Below are 16,090 nucleotides of genomic sequence, written 5' to 3'. Positions count from 1 at the left end.
AGCTTCCACAGCACTTCCGAGAGGAGCCAGGTAGGAGGTGGCCCTGCACTCCCATCAGCAAGTGGCCGCAGCCAATCCCTACAAGAGCCCGGCCTCCCGGCAGGAACGCAAATACTGCAATTTCTTATCTGCATCATGAATATAAAGATGGGACCACGGCTGCCAGGAAAATGTGACTGCAAACCCTGAGAATGCGGTTTGGGGAAAAATAAGGGGAACACCAAAACATAGGCTGACAGGTTTGGAGGGAATTTAAGGCCATGCATCTGCGACCATGTCACTGTGACTTCCAGCATTTGTGATCCGTGATGAAGCAGAACAGTCATATGGTACATCCAGTGGTGTCTGGAGCTCACTTTTGGTTTTTTTTTTTTTTTCCCTAATTGTATGCAATCTAAAAAAAATGAAAATGTCAGGACTTGAAAATGGAAGTAAAGAGAATAAATGTTTCCTATTTCTATCCAACAAGGGATTAAGGGCGAGCATACAGGAGACAGTGAGGCATGCTTAGTAGCAAATGCACCCGCCACCCTTGGGTCCCCAGCACGCCCCCCCGGACATTGCAAATCTGGCCCCTATGAAAGTATGAGCCCTCTGCCGGCTGGGCCACCTGGGTCAGTGGGAAGCACAGGCAGTGCCCGGCCAGCTGGGCAAGCTGAAGGGAGAGGTTAGCAGGTTTGGAGGGGCAGGGGGTGATTGATGCAAGGAGTCAATGGTGAAGTCTCCACACTCTGCTTTCCTCCATATCCACTCAAGGACCAGCATTTTGTGTTATCACTTGCAGGTCAGAGAGCTTCCACCTTGATGATCAACTCTCAGCCCCATGACATCGCCGAGAGGTACTGCACCAGCACCAGCACCAGCCATTCCTAGGTGAGGAGGAAAGAGCCCAGAAGGGAGAGCACACCTTTAACCACCTGGACAAACCTCAGAACAAAACCGGCTTCACGAAATAGTTCAGGCTAAATATAGCTCACTTTGTTTTATCCAATCTGCGTTTTGATCTTAATTTCTATTTAGGTACAAAGTTTGCGAAGACCAGAAGAGAGCAAAATGCTTAGGGAAAACCACAGAGGGAGTGAAATCATTCGTGTTTAAAAATATGTATAAGTTGCACGTGCATTAAAGGTTGGTGACTGGAAACAGCCTGTGGCAGCTTGCCACCAGCAGGTAAAGGGCAGTGACCCCCACTCAGGGCCCAGCATGGAAGAGAGGACAGCCCCCTCAACGTGAGTCATTTCTTGCACAACACCTCGGCTGCATACATGCTCACCAGCATGGTTAGCCCAAGAGGCAAACAATGCTTCACAAGAGGGTCACTATATCTGACACTAATGATGCACGATATGTGGGCTAATTGAATTTAAATGAGAAATTTTTAAAAAAGAGAGTCAAGAAGAGAAAAATTCTACTCCATGGGTCAAAGCATTCACTAAGAACATGGGTGGAGAATGGAGACAGAGAGAGGAAGAAAAGGTGAAAAGAATCTGTTACCTTCCCGATAAGTCAGGAACGAGGACAAGGGCAAAAGCAAGGAGCCTGCCCAGAAGAAAAGTCAGGAACAGCAAAATAGAAAAAAGAGACCTGTGAAAACAAGTGATGGTGATTCTTTGCTTTCCAAAGAAGTGACAGTGTTAGGTGCAGGTGAGCGAGTGGCTGCCAAACGCACAATCGGAACTGGCGAACTGAGGCCAGAAATACACACCTCCTGCCCAGAGACAACCCGCTGAGGTGTGAGGAGCTCCTCAGCGGAGCCAGGGGCCCATCTCACCAGGGTGAAGCATCAGGAGACTCAACCAAGCAGACAAGAGGGAATGAACAATTCTCAGGTGATCAATCTATCAGTAATCAATCAATCCGTCCGTTCAGCCTGGAGGACAATATTGACAGTTCCTTATGAGGTCGAGAACTACACAGGTAGAACCACTTCCTTCTCAAGCTGGAAACACCAATGAAGCGGGTTTGGACTCGTGCAGGAAACAAGATGGCCTGAATAGGAACAGGTCTGGGTGCCAAGAAGACATGAGAATAACACAGAGAGGAAGGCGTTGCCATCGAGAATGACTGAAGACATCCAAGGTAGATATCAGCTGCAGGCTACACTCTGCAGCTGATTGGTCAGATTCTGGGAAGGAATTGGAAATACGTCATCACCGTTTTTAAATATTGAAGAGTCTGGCCTTCAATGAGAAAGTGATACTCTCCTCCTCCCACGTTTACAGTCTCAGAGTTTGCCTTGACTTTTCCCCTCAGTTCTATGAGAAGAGTCAACCCTCCTGCCTATGGGGTGAGAGTCGGCCCTCCCTCCCGTGAGGTGAGAGTTGGGCCTCCCTTCTGTGAGGTGAGAGTCGAGCCTCCCTCACATGAGGTGAGAGTCGGCCTTCCCCTCTAGGAGGTTAGAATCCGCAAAATTGCTGATTCCCAAAGATTGTTTGTGGATGGCCTTGCTTTTCCTCATAATCCTGGTTGGAGTCCCTAGAACTTCATGTTTAAATACCCCCACATAATTTCGTCATGTCGATAGTTGAAGTCCCCAGTGGAAACTGTTTTCCTAAGGTCATGGGCTACGTGCATAAATTACCTCTTGTGTTGTAAATTGTGTAAAGACAACTCCTCGGACTAGACCAGCGTCCACGCCCTGGGTTCTTTCTTCGTGTGGGGTCCATCGCAAGCGTCTCGAGGTGCAGTCCTGCATCGAACGACCGGGCCCCCACTGCTCCTTGGAGGAGAGACACAGCGAGTCTGCTTATTGGGACCATGTCTCCCAAGGCGGCACCAGGCTGGAGGTGCCATGGTTCCCTCTCCGCTGGGGGGCCCCGCCCTGTCCTTGCATGGTCCTCACAGGGTCTTGGATTTGAGGAGAGCTCTGCCCACCAAGGGAAGGAGGATGAGGAAGGGAGGGTGGGCCTGAGTGGCTGACAGAGCAGGTGGCCTCTGAGTCCCAGCATCCTTCCGTGCGCTCCCACTGAGACCCAATCTCCTTTAGGGTCTTCCCCATAGAGACTCATAGAGGAAAAAAAATGATTAAAATATACTCAGGAGGGACAAAGGGTGCAGACGTGCATCACTCTGTCCTTGCCGCACGATTTCTCGGTGTTCATCACAAACATGTCGACGGAGGGAGGGGCAGCCAGACACCCCACCCGACCGGCCGTGGTCGGAGGCCCCATCAGGAGTGTGTTTCTGCTCCCGGAATGGAGACTTAGAACATAAATAGAATGGAGGAGTCCATTGGAATAATTTACTATCCATCATGAATCATAAACGACGCGCTGTCCTGTGCATACGTGTCTAATTTAAACTTAAAACGTAGCCCCATCAGTTGGCGCCCGAACGAGCGGGGCGCTGCTGCCCCCTGGGGCTGGGGCCCCGCCGCTGGGCTTTCACCGCTGCTCCGAGGGCCGTGGACAGCGCGGGCGGCCGCGGGGGTCAGCGCGGGTCCCCTCCCCGAATCCCTGGTCAGCCTCGCAGCTGGAGACGCCTCAGTGGCTGATAAAGGCCTAACAGCCTCCGGCGCTGACAGACTCGACCCCCGCAGCGGAGACGGGAAGGCGGAGCGGGCTGAGCGCGGCCCGGCCCGGGGCCCACCTCGCAGAGGACAGTGGCCGCACGCCGGGGAGAAGGCAAACCAGGGCGCGGCGGGGCACGACCCCACGCGTGACGCGGGGACCCGGCTCTTCTCGGCGGCAAGAGAGACAGGGATGCTCACCGCGCCGCTGGTGGCCTCGGCTGTGTAGGCTGCTCAGTAGGACGCGCCGAGCATCCGCCATCCCAAAGTGACACGGGAGCCAAGAGGCCAGGGGCCACCAGAGCTCTTGACCGGAGCCAGGCCACCTTCCTCCAGCCGCCGCAGGCCAGCAGTGCCCGGTGGCACTTCCCGACCAGGTTGCGTGTTGTTTCCGCACAAGGCGTCTTTAGCCCAGGTTCATATGGTCATTGACCACTCGGATCCCATTCGGTGAGCATTCACGGGGTGTCCCCCGAATGCCCCGGGATGGGGGTGCTGGGGGCCAGTGAGGAGCCTTCCATGAGGCCCCTACACAGAGAACGACGCCGGCTCCCCGAGAACGGCCCCGGAGGTAGCAGGAGCTGGAAGGGGGTGGGGGGCACCCCGTGGGCGTGTTGCTCATAACCCCCAGCACTGCCCCTGGCCTGGGAAGGACTCCAGTTCTGGGCTCTGGGCTTCGACAAACTTCTCCTTCCATAAGGAAGTAACAGCCGTAGGTATGCACCACTTTGAGGAGACATCAATGGTTTTTCCTCAAGTAAAATAATGGGAAATTGGAGTCCCTGAGATTGGAGCCACGACTATCCCTCGAAAACAGGAAAGGCTCCTTGTGTGTCACTGATGCCTTCACAGCCTCGTGTGTATCACAGGAGCGTGCGGCCTGCCTGGCAGGTCCTACCCCTTGCACCTTGGCTCGGTCTCACAGCTGGCGTGGTGCACAGCACGTCCGGGGGCCCTGAGAGAGGAGACCTTCTGTGGACTAAAGAGTCACATGCAACGCTTGACCACGCTGGTGCTATGAGAAACACAAAAGCATCAGATAACAAGTTAATTGGGCTTTTGCATATATTTCTATTTTCAAAAGCTCCTTTAATGGCTTCTACATGGAGCAATCATATTTACACATAAAAGATTTACTGATTTTAATTTCATCATGAAAAACATATGAATGTAAAATATACACATGAAATGCCGACATATTTGGTTCACAAAGAACAGACGACCGCAGTGTGTGGGCAGTGCCAGCACGTGCCCTGGGGGTGGAGGTGCTGGGACAGGGCTGGTGCAGGGCTGGCCACTGCCCCAGGGGACAGGGACCCACTCGCCCTGCACTGGGGGTTGTCACCCCCATGTGACCTTGGTCACTGCCTCAATTGGAGGGAAGCTCCAATTCTCTCAGATACTGAAGGACATTCGACAGTCCCTAGACTGATTCCTTGTCTGCGTTGGGACTTTCACCAACGGGAGGTCAGCCCCAGCCTTCCATGAAGCGCTGTCGGACCTGTGGGCAGACGGGAAGGTTTGACAAACCCCGTGGTTCCACCCGCCTCTCCTCTGAGGCGTGACCTGCAAGCACCAGGGTAGGGTGGAAAGTCCGTGAGTTAAACGTACTCTATGCACATGCATGCACGCACATGTGCACACACTCATATGCCTACATGGACACAGGTAGACACACACCTGTGCAGACCTATCCATACATACGCATGCACACATAGACACACGGTCACATGCATGACACGTGCACAAACACTCATGCACATGCTTGCATGCACACACACATGCACACATATATACATGCACACTCACACACATACATGCTCACACATTCACATACACAGTCCATGGATGTGCACGCTTGTGGGTGTGCACATGTGCACACATGATGCATACACACACACATGCACACATGGATGTGCAGGCGCACGCTCTCTCTTACCTGCTCACAAACACACTCCGAAGTAGGGAAGCTGCCAGTACACCAGGCTCCTCTATTACATCCCTAAACGAAGCGCCCACAAAGTTCAATCACAAAATTCAGGGAAAGATTTAATTTGCTTTCTTGCCTTTGAAAACAGTAACCATTCCAGTCTGAGCAGATTCAGCTGATTCTGGTCCTACAGACACTTACTATTGGCCAGCTCTGCATGAGAGGCCGGGGGCACCTGAGGAGGCCCGGTTCCCCACAGCGAGCTCCCAGTCGGCCCCTGCAGCAGTGTGTGTGACATGACATGTGTGACCGTGGTAATGGGGTGTGACCCTCATGGTCCTGGAGGCCTGGTGAGATGAGAGGCAGAACTGGTCAGCTCAGAGACCCCCCAGGGGCCAAGTACAAGGTGAGGCAGCCCCTGCCTGGGTCTGCCCACCTGCCACCAGCCCTGTCTCCCCCAGGGCGCAGCACTGGGTGCATGTGGGTGGCGGGCCAGATGTAGGGCCTCCAAGAGGGTGGTTGGTCACCCCTTCTAAGGCTTCTTTGTGGAGTGTCATGTTCCCAAACCATACGGTGAAGTCCCAATACCTGGTTCTGTGGATCTGATCTCACTCAGAAATAAGGGTCTTTGGAGACAGAGTTAAGATGTGAGTTAAGTTGAGGCCATCCTGGAGTGGGGGGGCTCTCATCCTAAATGAGTCCTAGCCTCACGAGAAGAGGGGAAGGAACAGGGGCAGTCCTGCAGAGCAAGGAGAAGCCCACGCGGGCCAGGGCAGCAGGGCGTGGACACGGCAGGTACGAGGGGAGGACCGCCGGCAGCCCCAGGAGCTGGGAGTGACGCGGGCAGCCTCTCCCTCTGGGCCTCCCCCAAGGAACCAATCTGGGCGACACCATGATTGTGGCTTTTGGCTTCGTGAAGAAAGCTCTGTTGTCCAAAGCCTAGTGTGTAACATTCTGTCACAGCCGCCCTAGGGAACCAATCCACGGTGCAAGTGTCAGGACGCCCCCTGCAGGGCGGGGGACTCCTCTGGCTCTGCCCAATAGGGCACAAAGAAGCCTTGAGAAAGTACAGCCCTCGTTGACCATCCGGCGGATTCCAGAACCTAGACCATTGACATCCCTCGCCTTCATGGTTCCTTTAGGAGGACTCGCGGGAGCCCCCAGTGCCCAGGAGGGCAGGAGGGTCTGGGTCCCCAGGTGGCTGTCAGTGTCACCTGCTTCTGTCCCAGCAGCCAACCCTCTGCCTTCCCTGTTCTCCCACTGGCCGCTCCTCCAGGCTCTTCCCCTTCCCGTCTCCCTGTCTCTTTTTCTCTCCCCTTCTTCATGTCTGCCATGGACCCAAGACCCCCCACACTCCTCCTTCCCCTGGAATGGTATCATCCGTGCCTCCCCCCACATTTCCCCCAAGGCCATCAGTCTGTCTCCTGCCCGGTACACTGCCCGGCCCATCGCCCTGTGCACCTTCCAGCTGCCCTGCTCCCTCGCTGTTGGGTGGGCTGCGCCGAGGAGGCAGTGCTTACAGAGCACTTGCTGGCTTCTGCCTGGATGCTGGTCCTGGTCCTGTGACTCCAGCACCTACAGAATGACTCCTTTCATGCCCAAGCCCCTCAAACACACCAAGCCTCACTCAGTGCCCCCCTCCTGTGTCCTCTCGACCCAGCTGTCCACTGCAGGCAATGGCACTACCACTCCCCTCCACCCGGGCCTGACACCTTGGCTCTAGGTGGGCACCCCTGCCCCTGGCTTGTCTAAATCCCTGTCCCACATCCACCACCTGTCACTACAGAGCCCGTCCTTGTGCTCTGGGCAAGTCCCTCTCCCAGGAACGATGACTTCCACCTGCTTCACTGTAACCCACACCACTTCCACCCCCTACTCATCTACCCTTCCTCTCATGTCAAGGGGTTTGCCCTTGACACACCTGGCACAGGGTTTGTCCCTGACACACCTGCAAACCCCATTTCATCCCTAATGGTGCACATACTGTGATTCATTGAGCCCTTATTCTACTCATGGCTGCACATGTATTACTGCTAATTGTCACCACACCCCTGCAAGGTGCTCACCATCGTATTTACATAAAATCACCTGGGAAATGACCTCAGTGAGACAAGCAGTATCCTTCCTGAGAGGCAGGATGTGGTACTCTTCTGGACTCAGGCTGCACGCACATCCCACAACCTGACCCGAGCTTTCCCCCCAGTACTCCAGCCTGCCTCTCTGACCCCTCTTCTTCAGACTTGTCCAGCCCAAGGGTGAATATCACAGTTTATCTGTAATCATATCCCCTCACATATTATGCTCTAATTATGTCATGATGGTACATGGCTGGCCTCCCCAACTTTGAAGGCTGTTATGTCTCTTGTCCTCACCGTGGAGCCTGGCATTATATCAGACTAATAATCTTGAACCAGTGGCGGTGCCCGGGAATACTGGCAGGCCTCCTTCTCCCTGTATACTTGTTTCACCGAGATCCTTCATCTTACTCCACAAGGCTGGGCATTCATTTATTTACTTAGGTTACCCCTTGCCTTTTTCTCCAGAGACCTTATTTGCAAGATGTTCACAAAGAAAAAAGAAAAGAAAAAGGGAAACATTCTATGAGGACCAAGTTGAAATCTGATCTCTGTCTAGGAAATGCATTCTGCACTGTCTTCTGGGTTCCTCTCTTTGCTCCTCACTTGGTGCCCCATCCTACCCGATAGCTCAGCCATGCCTGCTGGGCAGACGGAGGGAGTGCCGTCTGCGTGGACAGAATGAATGTGGAGGGCCACAGCAGAGGAGCTAAGGGAACCAGGGTGGGACTGTGATTTGAGCCTGGGTGACTCTTGATGGTAAAGGAGCTCCCCTGCCCCCCAGGGACAAGCTCCTTATGCTCAGGGCATGAATGCTCAGGCACAGCTCATCATGGTTTCATCAATGTCCTTCTCAGTAGGATTTCTATCAACACACACAGGGGTTATAGATACATTGATTTTTTTAAAAAAGCATATTACTGAAAATGCATCCTGTTTTTTTCTCATTCTTTTCCACTTGTTTTGGTAGGGCACAATGTGAGATCATCAAGTACTTGGGGAAAAGCCAGCTCAAGTTTGTAAAAATGTGAGAGTCTGGCTAATTTGAAAAACGTTAGCTCCCACTTTTGTAAGGTGTGTGCCAGAGGTTAAGCCTTGGAGCCCAGCCAGTGTGAGTTGGCTCTGGCTCTCGCTTGCTGTAAGGCCTTCATCAAGTGACTACACTTTTCTCACCTTGGCATTCCCAACTGCAAATGGAAATTACTGCTACCACACACTACTCTTGTGATAGTTTAACAAAATGTGTGCAAGTGTGAAGTCCTCAGTATTTTGCCCAGCCCACTCGAAGTCATCAACACCTAATATTTTTAGCAGTAGATTATTAGTACGTAAGGTTTCCAACTGGAAGTTCTCTGTGCATTGGATTATTAACATATTTGTATTTAGAAGGAACAGGTGCGTATTGAATCAATGCTGACATTCTTGGGAAAATAAAGCTTCTAATCAAACTTTATATTTCTATAAAACTTTATGTGTAAGTTGTGTATTATTTTATGGAAGTCTCATAATCTGCCCTATGTATGAGCAGCACATTTCATCCAATCTCTCGAGAGGAGGAAGCTGGGAGAGAGGGACATGAAGTAACGAGGGAAGCATCAGACTTTGGGCGGGAACTCCAGCTCCAAAACCACCGATGCTTGTATTAACCAGGGGCCTCCAGAGAAATGGAACTAATAGTTAATACAGCATAAGTAGGTATTGATCTATACCAATAGGTACATATTATATATAAAAGTTAAAATATTTGCTGTAAGGGGTTGGCTCACATGACTATGGAAGTTGAGAAGGTCCGAGATCTGTAAACTGGAGACCCAGGAAAGCTGATGATGGAGAGCCTGGGTCAGGGGGGTGGGGGGGAGGGGTAGAGGGTGTCAGTCCTGGTCTGGGGGCATGAGAAGACCACCTACCCCAGCTCTGCAGTCAGGAAGAGAAAGCCAAGTCTCCCTACCTCTGTCGTTCTGTTCTATTCAGGCCCTGGATGAGTTGGATGCCTCCCCTTCACCTTGGGGAGGGTGATCAGCTTTACTCAAGCTACGGATGGAAATGTAACCACATCTGAAAACACCTGCACAGACACACCCAGGATCATGTTGAGCCAATATCTGGGCACCCTGTGATCCAGTCAAGTTGACATGTCACATTAGCATCACACTGCTACAACACCTTAGGGCAGTGGATGAAATGTTCCTGGCAATGATTTTATCCTCAAGTGTCTTCCTACATGATTCCAAAGCAACCTCAGATCATCATGAATTCCACGTTAGTCAGCACCAAACACCATTACACTAAACACACACACACACACACACACATTCGCGTGCATGTGCACACGGGCTCACGAAATGCTGTGCGGGATGTTACAGGCTGTCTTTCTCTCCCGAATCCCAGAACGACCTTGCCCGGGCCCGCAGCCACAAACCAGTGGAAAGATGTGACTTGTATCTCTCATTACCCGAGCCCCCTCATGCTGTAACCTTGATCTTATTAAGGAAAACATAAGGAGCTGATCCCACAGCTGAGGGGCGATTCGATGTCTGTGGAGAGCTCACTCATGTGAGGTAGATTAGCTCCTGCAAAGCATTACTCGTTAATTTCCCCCATTGTAAAATGTCATTGACTACATGGGGCTTTTTAATGTCTTAAATTTCCAGCCGAACTATTAGCAGTCCTCAAACACTGCCTTCCCTGGATGGCTGAGGAAAGCCACTCTCCGTCGCATTACACCAAGGGACCCCCCTCTGTTGTCATCTGAGGACATGTATACACCAGGTGGGACTCATGGATGTCCCCCCACGGGCGTCGGTTCCCGGCTTCAGTGACAGGTGAGAAAGTTCCATGTCGTTATCATCAATACCAGCTATCTTCCAAATCCTTGCTCCCATGAATGTGGGCACCATCTAAACTTACTGATTTTTCCCATAATAAAATAATTGGATGATATCAAAGTGCCCATCTCCTCACTGTGGCTATTCCAAGAACTGTTTGGGGCTTACGAGATTAAAATGAGAATTTTGGAAGCTCAAATTTTCTTTCCTTTTTCCCTTTTTATTTATTTTTTTTTTTAAATTTTTTATTTATTTATTTATGATAGTCACAGAGAGAGAGAGAGGCAGAGACACAGGCAGAGGGAGAAGCAGGCTCCATGCACCGGGAGCCCGATGTGGGACTCGATCCTGGGTCTCCAGGATCGCGCCCTAGGCCAAAGGCAGGCGCCAAACCGCTGCGCCACCTAGGGATCCCTCCTTTTTCCCTTTTTAACCCAAAATAACATGTATTTCCGTAGTGGAATATGGTTCAAGAGTTTAGTTTGGGGCTCTTCCCTCACAGCACAAATTCTATAGTATTCTCTGCACTGAATTCACCCATTTTATTTAGATGGATCCTTAGCACTGTGCTTTGGATTTCGCAGGGTCAGAGCTCTACACGACTGTTGTGCTGGGTTTGGGTTTGCAGGGTGTGGGTGTGCAGACAGGCTTCATTAAGCACGTTCTTCTCTCTCCTCTCTCTTCATTTCTTTAAAGAGTCCTAACTTTGCTTTTCCTAAAACTCTTCCTAGACACTGTAACAGTGACCGCTTGGCCAAAATCCCAGGGCCTTCTTCTGTGTAGAGACAGAGAGAGAAACCGTGTGGTTCTGCTCTGGTCCCATGACTAGCCATGACCCCACCATTCCTCCACAACCCAGCCTTTCATCCTGGCTCACCCACCTTACAACATGCCCTTAATCCACCCTTCAAAATGCCCCGAGATTATCCCCCAGACACAAAACAGAAAGTGCTGTTTTCTGACCTAAGGCTCACAGTGACCAAGCAATCTGCCACATGGCTGACCACCACACCATGGGCCCTCCAGGCCCACCCCCCAGCCCCACCCTGGCGGGCTCCACTTCTCACCTCCACACAAGTTCCAAGCTGCCACCTGACTGGTTATCCAGAACTGAGTGTCTGGAAAGTTCTACATTGGTTCCCAAGGCCAAGCCCCTGCTCTGGCAGGGGTCTATATCCAAAACAATCCTCACACATACACTCACACACTCACACATTCACACACACACACACACTCACAGGTATACACACATCACTGTGGGGTGGAACAGTATTGGTTCTACTTCTCTAGGGTACAATACAAGTGGAATGGACCTTCCTCTCAGGACCTGTCCATTACACGCTGGATGGCACACATGAGCAGACCAATAGATGGTGCGGTGCACTCACAACTTCAGATCGTGCCTTCCAATTCATAAGTGACAGGTGACACATGAAGGTAAATTACGTGAAGACGGTGGACTAGTGTCCTGCCCCTTAGAATTCCATGTAATCATAGAATCTGTGATGCTGTCTGCATTAATTGTGGACACTCTTGTATTTACCATGCATTTTTGTTGCATGTATAATGCACATTTCTATAAAGCTGATTTTGAATGGCACTGTCAGAATGGTTATATCAAACAGCAAACCATATTTGAAGCAGTACTTTATAATGAAGAACTCAAACATAGAAGTACAGTTGATATGGTTGCATTTTGAACACATGGTGTTGATTTTAAGATATAGTATACAATAAAATATTATAAGAAGCACATATCTACTAAGGATAAAACTTTGCATGGAGATGAAATATTTGCTCTATAATGGAGGGTGTGTGAAATCCAGTTTCCCCAGGAATGGAAACTTCTCCCATGAACTTGACCCACCACCCACATGAAAAGTCAAGGAGCCTATAAGCCTTCAGCACTTCAGACAAGGAGCTCTCATCCCACTGACCCTGGCTCCTTAGGACCCTGTAGTCAACTCAGAGCTGGGTAGAGGAGATCACATTTCAACGACTGTCGACTGTCGCATAACTAATCCACATGCCTATTGATAGTCAGCTTGGTCCAAGAATAGACCTCTGATGACTTAGAAAGATAAGGTGTGGCCATTATGCATATCACCACTGTTCAGAGCAAGGTTCAGTGGGGGTTCTAAGTTGAAGGAGTCTACCCAAAAGGAGAGGAGAGACTTTTGGTGCGTCTGAGCCCAGATCCATCTGCATTGACTGCTTACAGACTAGAGCAGCGCCACATTCCTCAAAATATCCCAAATCACCAGCATTGAGCACTGAGGTCTCTATGAATCCTAGCTAATGAGGGTTTCACCAGTGGGAGAGCCATGGCTGAGCACCGGGGGGACAAGGCCCACTGCGTCATGGAGTACACAGAAGTGACGCGCACAGGATGGCTGTCGCTGCCTGGCCTTCGTTTCCACGCCAACTGCTCTACAGTCATTAACTTATTCTCCCTCTGATCACATTTGACTTTATATTCAGAAGTCAGCATTTTTGGATTTCTCCTGATAAATAGCCATTCTCTGCTGTTGCACCAAGAGTTCTTTCTGCAGAAAGAGCACTGTTTCATGCCTCTGGAAAGCTACATAATGACCGTATGTTCGAGGCATGTTGAATGGTACCAAGTTAGAGCCTCCTGAAGAGGGGTCTAAATAGTAGGTAGGTACCTATTTTCTTATATTCCCAACAGACTTGATGCAGGTGCTGAATTCAGAAGATACAGGAGGAGCATAAGTAAAGGCATCATACAAATGATGGTTACAATACCTGAAACACAATTTGGGTCATACTTCCATGAATATGTAAATACTCGATTATTTAACTATTATTAAAGCATTAGGATATGTCATGGGTCTAATGTGAGAGACTTCATGTTTTCAGGATGTGTCATATGAGTTTCCCATTTTGGCCACTCTCCTGACAAGAGTACACTTAGCAATGGTTTTGGCCGCAGGTGTTCTTTTGCTGGACACCACAAGGCACAGAACAAAAAAAGACTGTACAGTAGCTCAGTGGTTTAGCGCCTGCCTTCAGCCCAAGGCATGATTCTGAAGTCCTGGGATCGAGTCCCATATTAGGCTCCCTGCATAGAGCCTGCTTCTCCCCCTGCCTGTCTCTGTGTATGTGTGTGTGTGTGTGTGTGTGTGTGTGTGTGTGTGATGAATAAATAAATAAAATCTTAAAGAAAAAAAAGAGAAACTGTACAGACCAACCTTTATTGATAGGGGCCATTATTGATAGGGTTCTAGGAGAGTACCTGTCTTAGTGGCCCTTGAGAGCCTCACCTGGACATTGCAGGATACAGTACTGGTGACACATGACCATGTGACTCACCAAAGAAATTCTAGATTATGTTAAGTTCACAATCTTAAGGAAATTAAAAAAAAAAGTCTAGTAAATGTGGAATGGGTTTCATCCATTTCGTTCATTTTTGTTCATGCTTTGACACTTAGGTAAAAGCAGGATTTATCTAGAAAATGCAATGCACATGGAGCTCCTCCTTGCTTGACTGGGCGGAGGAGGTGTCACCATAATCAAAGCAATGCCAGGGGAGACGGCTCCTGGAATGAGAGCTCTTGGTTTGTAGGATAGCTTAGCAAGTCGAGGTGCTCGAAGTGCTCCCATAGAAGGGCTGGGTCCCCTGGGGGTTACTAAGAAAGCAAACCTACACAGGCCAGAGAAGGAACGAGATAATCTGTGGCCCTCCCCCCTCCCTTTTCCGCTGGTTACTGCAGAGTGGCCCCCTCTCCCTCCTGCTCCATCAGCACCATCTAAACAGGTGGGACACTAGACTCCAAAGCCCCCTGTAGTTGCGAAGAGAGGGACTCATTGATTGATGATGTAAGCGATCATTGATGCCCCCCACTCTGGCAGCCAAACTGAGTTCACGGCTTGAGAGTTTTAATTAGTGTTTCAGCTTTCAATATTATTTGAGGCAAAAACTAGGAAAATGAAAGTAAAGTGGAGGATATAGGAGAAAACAAAAGAAAGAATCTTTGGTAACAGTTAACTAGATGGAGAATTAGAGGAGCTGGGAAGGGTGCCTGGGGGCTTGGTGGGATGAGCCTGGGAGTGTTGGCTTTGGCTCTGTGGGGCTTCCCACAGTCTGCTTGACCCTCTCCCTCCTCCTCTGCTCCTCTCCCTGCCCCCTCGCTCTCTCTCTCCCAATAATTAAATAAATAAAAGTTTGGGGAAAAAATAAATGAAATAAGAAGAGGGAGCTGGGAAAGCCCCCAGGGGAAGCCAATGAGGAAGGTAAGCAACAGGTGCCAAAGCCAAGGAGCCCTTGGCAATCCAGCTGTACAGGGCAAGTCACTTGGTGGGCTGCTCTCTCTTATTCTCAGGGGGCTATAGTATATATGGATAAAAATAATTAAATCTGGGAAATGTTTGGTTTGACTGTATCACGTGCAATGAACCCCACTTTCCAAATTTTTCTTCAATGAACAACCAGCTAAAACATGCTGTCTGCCATTTTGAAGTGATGGACCAGGTATGCACGGCTCGTTTTGGAGGGTGGTTTATTAACACAAGGTTGAACCACAAGAAAACCCAGGCTATACTTGGGCCTATTTGAGGCAAAAATGGCAGTTTCTCAGGGTTCAAACTAATATATATCTGGGCGCCTTCATTAGTAAAGACATAAGCAGCCTCATCAAACATGCATAATTTTCTCTTGTGGAAATTGGCTGCTTCCAAGCTGAAGTCAGTGACCCACAGCTCGAGCCACTTAGGACTCGGTGATAAAACCGTTTCTCTGCACGCAGTTTGCCAAAGCCAATGGAACTGAGGAGATTAGAAGTCAGTGGGTGTCAGAAGATGCAGGGAGTAGAAAAATGAAGTCTTGAATAAACTGGGGGAGAAGTACATTCCTTTTGATTGTTGTCTCTTGCTTTTTAATGTTCTCAGAAAACGGCTGTATCTTTCAGAGTCTCTCAAGGATTTTTAGATAAAAAGAGAGGTTTTATCTTTGCATGTCTATAAGCAGTGAAAAACTCTGGAGAGCAAAACCTACAGGCAATTCAAATAAACTAAATCCGATCAAGGTAATATCAATGCCAGAATTAGACGAAAACCCAGAGAGAATATCAATAACAACATTAGAACAGCAGGTTTCAACTGGAATCAATAGGAAGAATAAACAGAAAAAATTAAGTCACAAAGTGTTAGTAGATAAAAGCTCCCCACTCATTAAAATTCTGTTTGTCTTTGTGTCTTTTTATCAATGTACCTATATATCTATGCAAGTGTATCAAAGTTCGTAATGTGAACGAACGATGAAATAATCTAATTAATTTCCGGTGTCATTCCACATATTTCTTTCAAGTTAGAACTGAAATATTAATAATGGTTTGCAGTTTAATAAAATATCTTTATGTCCTATTAACTCATATATCAGCTTGTTATAAAAGCCACTTTCTATCAAATAGCTAAACTTCAAAAGAGTTTTGCTTTGATCAGAAAAAAAAAATCAGGTTCATTCCATTTGTACTGAATAACCTCACTCAGTTTTATAGAAAGACAGTTGTCTGGGGCTGCCGTCCGCCTGCAAAAAAATATTCTAATGGGCAAAAATGTCCTAAAAAGACAGAATATATTGAGGCAGCCAGTGGACGAGGGAAAGCATGCTTTGTTCTTCAGTAGCTGAGGGAGGCGGCTTCTGATGGCAGGGCCCCCCGGGGGCCACAGCTCCAGCCTCCCTGCCAGGCGGCCTGGGCCGCTGTGGAATTCCAGGAATGCACCACCCAAGTTC

Source organism: Canis lupus, chromosome 34 (assembly GCF_003254725.2).
Source record: "Canis lupus dingo isolate Sandy chromosome 34, ASM325472v2, whole genome shotgun sequence".
Taxonomy (NCBI): Eukaryota; Metazoa; Chordata; class Mammalia; order Carnivora; family Canidae; genus Canis; species Canis lupus.
This window is presented reverse-complemented; position numbering follows the sequence as displayed.